Genomic DNA, 5,612 nt, shown 5'->3' with positions numbered 1-5,612 from the left:
ATTTTCACTCCTTACACCTGCCATTTATAAATATCACCCTCTCCTCCCTTCTCCTCCCCACCCACCCAATAGCTAACAGCAGGTAATTACAATTTAGCATCACCTGGCTATCATAATGATCCTTAAACAGCCTCTAACATATCTTGACTGGAGTTTGTATCCCTGACAGAGACACAGCTTAGCTCTGTGCCAAACACACCTGCCCTAATTCAGGCATCTCCCTCCTGCAGCTGTTAGCTGTTAGCAGTTAAAGCTTCTAGGGAATTGAACAAAAATTTAAACTGACAAAAGAAAGGCTAGAAAGATCAACAACCCATAGAAACAGATATTGATCACTGGAAAACAGCAATGGCTTCTGCCAAAAATGCCTTATATTGTAAAATGCTTTTTAATATCTTTAGTACACATTATTTAATTTCTTTCTCAGAGAAGCCCCTATGAGAAGGATGGAAAACTCTTTGAAGAAAAAAACAACTATTATACAACCAAGTTGTCCCTCTTCTCTTCCAGTTATATAGCCAAAGGAAATAAAATCACTATCTCAAAAAAATACCAACACACCCATATTCGTTGCAGCATTATCCTCAACAGCCAAGATATGGAAACCACCTAAATAGCCATGGACAGATGAATAAAGAAAATGTGGTGAATACACACACACACACACACACACACACACACACACACAATAGAACATTACTCAGTCATAAAAAAGGAAAGGCTGCCGTTTGTGATAACATGGATGAACCAGGGGGATATTAAGTGAAATAAGCCAGGCACAGAAAGACAGATATTACATGATCTTACTTATATGTGGAATCAAAAACAGTTGAACTCCTAGAGGGAGGGAGTAGAATGGTGGTTACCAGGATCTGGAAAGGCAGGGGAAATGGGGAGATGCTGATCAAAGGGTACACACTTTCAGGTATAAGATGAACAATTCTGGGGACCTGATGTACAGCATGGGTGCATATGGGTGTGGTAAATTTTTGGTAATCATTACACAATGTATAGGTATATCAAAGGAAAAAGGCCTCACTGATATCACATTATAGAAGAAAACTATGTGAGAGGCAGTCCATGAAAAAGGAAAATGATACACTCGTGCCCCTCAAGGAGGCTTCAGAGGGACTGCAAATAAGGAATTATTTACATGATAAACATGGGCCCAAAGAGAGACAGGAACCAAGGCCTGCTTGATGAGTTTGAAACAAATGTTATTTCCCTTCTCTTTATAGTCTTTGCTACCTGTCACCCCTCTTCCATTTCCCTCTCTTCACAGATCTCTCCACCACTTTCTCCTAATTCCTTCCCCATTCCCAGCCAGAACTCCTGAGGAGGGTAATCCAAATGAAAACTAACTGGGGAGACTTCAAAGTGTTTTTTCAGCTCAAAGCCTTCTCATGCTCCAGCCCTTTGTAGGTGGGCACACCAATTCATCCTTCCTTGGCCCTTCCCTACAGCCTCCCACCCACACAAACTATCCCAGATAATTCAACAGGGGGTAAAATATTGCTCACAAAATGCAGTAACTCACTGCCCACCTTTGTCAGAGATTCAGTATCCTACAGGGGCCAGTAAAAACAGAATCATCAAAGAAAAAGGAGAACTCGTAGGTTACCAGTAATGCAATTATTATCAACTGGGATTCTCAGCCTAGGAGTGTCTTGTTTACAAATCAGCAAGCCAGATGATAGGATTTCTTTTCTATAGCCTTGATGTTGATGAATTTCCCCTCACATGCCATGGCTTGTCATTCCTGCCTCTCCAGGCAGCTAGAGGCTGGCTTTGCTCTCAGTAAAACAGGACTGACTCAAAACACTGGCTATATTATTGTCCTGTAGACAGGGCACAGGGGCTGGTTTATTAGGTATTACCCAAGTAGACCAGGTTTTCTTTTTTTTTTTTTTCTATCACCTGCTGCTTTTTCTCTCTCCCTTGCTATAATTCTTGATTACCCTTATTTATGACTACATTGTTTGCCTAGGGAGGCAGCTATGCCATTGCAATGGTTGAGGTCTTATGTTATCAGCAGTAATACTGTTAGAAACTTGCACCATTCACCTTTTCATGTATTGTTACTCAGAAGATAATGATTGTGGCTAAGTCTTCAGAATAAGAAAGGTGTAACAATGAGTACAAAAAAGATATCCCAAATTTGGACAACTACATAATAAGAATTGCATAGTTGCTGATCTGGATGACCCAAGGGAATCCCTAGAGGTGCTACCTATGGCCTCTGGCCCATGGCCTCACTATTTTTTTGGTCACATTGTAGCCTTTTCTTCATTTTTAGCCTCTTTCCATTATGAAAAATTTCATCTCTGCTTCAGTATATGTTAATCCCACAGGCATCCATCCCAACATAAAGCTTCAGGTGATAGTTGAGATGATGTGTCAAAAGGGGGACCCATGTAATCTGTGGCAATAAGAGGAAAAGGGGAGGGTTTCCCCCTTAATGCCTAACATATAGTAGGTGTTCAATAAATTGTTTTTGGATGAATTTGGGGAAATAAATTAATATATTTCAATCATGTTTAAAATACTCCATATTTGACTTTTTAAAAAAAATTTTGAATTTTTTTCTTAACGTGTCAGGAGTTGCTGCACAGGGGGAAAGCGAAGTTCCCAGGAGTAAGATGTGCAAGAAGGGGGCAGCCTTGCATCTCAGGGCTGAGTTCCCTCAACTGTGTGCTTGAGGGAAGTTCTCCCCTTGCAGACACACTGCTGAGTGATAAGGAAGCGCCTAGACTCCACTCTGACCAGACTTGGTTCTGAGGCCTATGAAATGTTGATGGGAAGAACAGAAGCAGGAAAATCTATCTATTCAAATTCGCAAGACGTGGAAACTTTTATTCACCTTCCTGGTTAGACTGTTCCTTTGTCAAAGTAAAGCTAAGGCCATGGAAAATGAGCTATTTGAGAGTCTGTCGCTCCAAGGAAGAACATGCTGGCCTAATTGTCCCCCAAGTCAGGAGAGAGAATTGTAAAAAACACTTAAACAGGCCTAAGTAAAGGTCCAGCACATTATTTATTTAAGACTGAATTAGGACTGAGTCATTCCGACTCTGAAAAAAGAGTGTTGTTGGATTCTTATGTATTTAATGGGTGTGCCCTATTGAAAACCATTGTGAAGTATGGTTTCCCAAGCAAGAAATGACACTTTCACTGTCAGTCTTTCTAGGAGTCTGGCAGAATCCAGGACCGGGATTACCCTTATTTATGAAGCGACCTTAGACTAACAGTGGCTCTCTGGGTCTCCAGACAATTGGCCAGGGACTCTAAAAACCAGAAACAAAGTTGAGAGAACTCCATGCTGGTGGAGAAAAACAGCTGGCCTTTATCACCAGAATGTGCCCCATAGAAGCAGCAAAGCAGCAAGCGACGTTCTTAAACAAGGGCCTGTGGGCCTCGTCAAGATCTGGAGGAATCATCTACGACTCACTGCTGAGTGAGAGGGCTAGGCAGTGTCTTTAAGGTCCTGCCAGCTTTAACATTGTATGCTTTTTCTTTTGTTCAATCTCTCACCACAACTGGAAGTGTTGCCTCAACTACACAGGAGAAAGTTTGCAGTAACTTAGAGAAAACATTATTTTAATCACCAGTGTATGTTCTCCTGCTCCCTGGACAAATCCATCAGCAGCGGCAACACTGACCAGGTCCAGATTGGGGCCGCTGCGGTGGATGTGAATCCACTGAAACTAGGGGTCTCCAGTGCTCCTGACTCCTCACAGCTCTGTTCCTATGACAAGGATGGTCAGCAAAGCCAGCAACCTTGAAGGGGGACCTTCTCCTAATCTCCTCCCTGCCTGCTGAGAGAGTGTACAGAAGCAGCCACTTGTCAGCTGCGATGAATCCAATGATAATTACATAAATCATTAACAATACTTGATATTTGCCCATCACATTTCTCATTTCAAAGTGCTCGTAAAATTGTATCTCATGGGTGGCACTGCCGGCACAACAGAATTCCAAGGAAGGATTACGGGCTAAGTAAATAAAGCCTGGAGGCTGCTTTAAAGCCTAGGAGTCTGTTATTAACCCTTTCCTCCTTTTTGTTTAACTTTTTCTCATGGAAATGTTCAAACATACCAAAAATAGAGAAAATACTATAATAAGTCCTTATGTATCCATAACCTAGCTTCAAAAATTATGTATGGCTTTACAGTCTTGTTTAGTTCATAACTGCAACTTCATTGAGGGTGAGTGCTGGGGTATTCTGAAGCAAATCAGTGACAACATATTTTACCCATGGATACTTTAGTGCCATTAATAAAAACCCCTAGGTTATTCTATTAATTTGAAATCTACTATAAATCTATCTGATGAATAAATCAAACAGATTTTAACAAATTGCTTCTCTTGCCAAAGTTTCCCATTTGCTAGAACTAGAGATTATTCATCAAAATAGCTGTGACAGTAGAAACATACCACTTGTCTACACACACAACACATAGCATACTTAGGATAGGAATAGATCTCTGATTTGATGTCCCAGTAATTTAGAGATTGATGATATCCTACTGATACTTTAAGGAGCAGACATTTTAAAACGATGGTACAGACCCACTAGTCTGACCTTTTCTCTGTTAGTCACAGTTGGGCTGTGGTCATTCCCGGAGTCCCTAAGATTAGAACAGGTAATGGGTCACCTGTGTGACCTGCACCAAGGCCAGCCCCACCGCCCCCGGCCACAGAAATAAGATCTCTCTCTCTCTCTCTGTCTGTCTCTGTGTGTGTATGTATGTGTGTATGTCTGTTTCTGCCTCTCCCACATCACACACATACATACATACATACACACACACACACACACACACACAGTGCCTCACCGGGAAGAAATGAGCAGGTATGGAGGAGACATTCTCAGAGATGGATCTCTACTGTGCTCCGTCTTGACTTATTTGCTGTCAGTGCTCCAAGGGATGAGCTCTGGAGGTCATCAGTAACTTGGTCAAACATCCCCAGCTACTTCTTCATCCTTCTGATCCAATCAAGAGATTCCTACGCTGAAGTTTTACCTTCATAAAACATTTTGTGATTTTTTTGAAATGTGGTAAAGAAGAATTTAAGCTCTTCCGCAGTAGGTAACTACTAGAAACTGAAGATAAACTGTCAAAAGTGGCTGTTTCTAAGGATGGAGAAAGGGATGGCGGGGTTAGAGGAGGTGGTTGCTGCACAGTGTGTCTTGCATGCAATTCGATCATTTAACTTTTTGCCATAAACACATACTTATTAAAATGTTTAAAATAAACTTTTTAAAGGTAATCAAGCAAACACAGAAATGCACATTTTTTTAAAACTGGCGAATAAAGTGCTTGAATCTTTTTGCTCCCTCATCTTCATTTCCTGACCTCTAAACTCTGGAGGCCTCTGGGCTCAGTTCCCCCAAATTTTCCTCTTCTCTGTATGCACTCTCTGTCTTGGAATATCACTCAGCCCACAGCTTGAAACACCAACAGTAAGCTGGTAGCCTCTGAATTTACATCCAAGTCACAGAACTTTAACTTACACTTCAGATTTGCAACTGCCTTATCAAATTGCCTCTGGATGTCTAACAAGGCTTCAGTCTTAACATGTCCAAAACTTCCCCATCACATCACTCCTCCTGT

At 41.4% G+C, this 5,612-nt stretch overlaps 1 long non-coding RNA gene across 2 annotated transcripts in view; it reads left to right on the top strand.

Annotated features, from left to right (window-relative positions):
* The window catches only part of LOC117981135 (uncharacterized), a 34,327-nt gene extending 29,015 nt beyond the window's left edge, over positions 1–5,312 (top strand). For both annotated transcript variants that reach the window (XR_008626070.1, XR_008626071.1), the window contains one exon: positions 2,599–5,312. This is a non-coding gene — a long non-coding RNA (uncharacterized LOC117981135). The remainder of the gene's footprint in view (positions 1–2,598) is intronic.
* Positions 5,313–5,612: the final 300 nt, after the last annotated feature.

This window comes from Pan paniscus, chromosome 6 (assembly GCF_029289425.2).
Source record: "Pan paniscus chromosome 6, NHGRI_mPanPan1-v2.0_pri, whole genome shotgun sequence".
In the NCBI taxonomy this organism is placed as follows: Eukaryota; Metazoa; Chordata; class Mammalia; order Primates; family Hominidae; genus Pan; species Pan paniscus.
The sequence above is the reverse complement of the archived record's forward strand: the minus strand, read 5'-3'. Positions and strand labels throughout refer to the sequence as shown.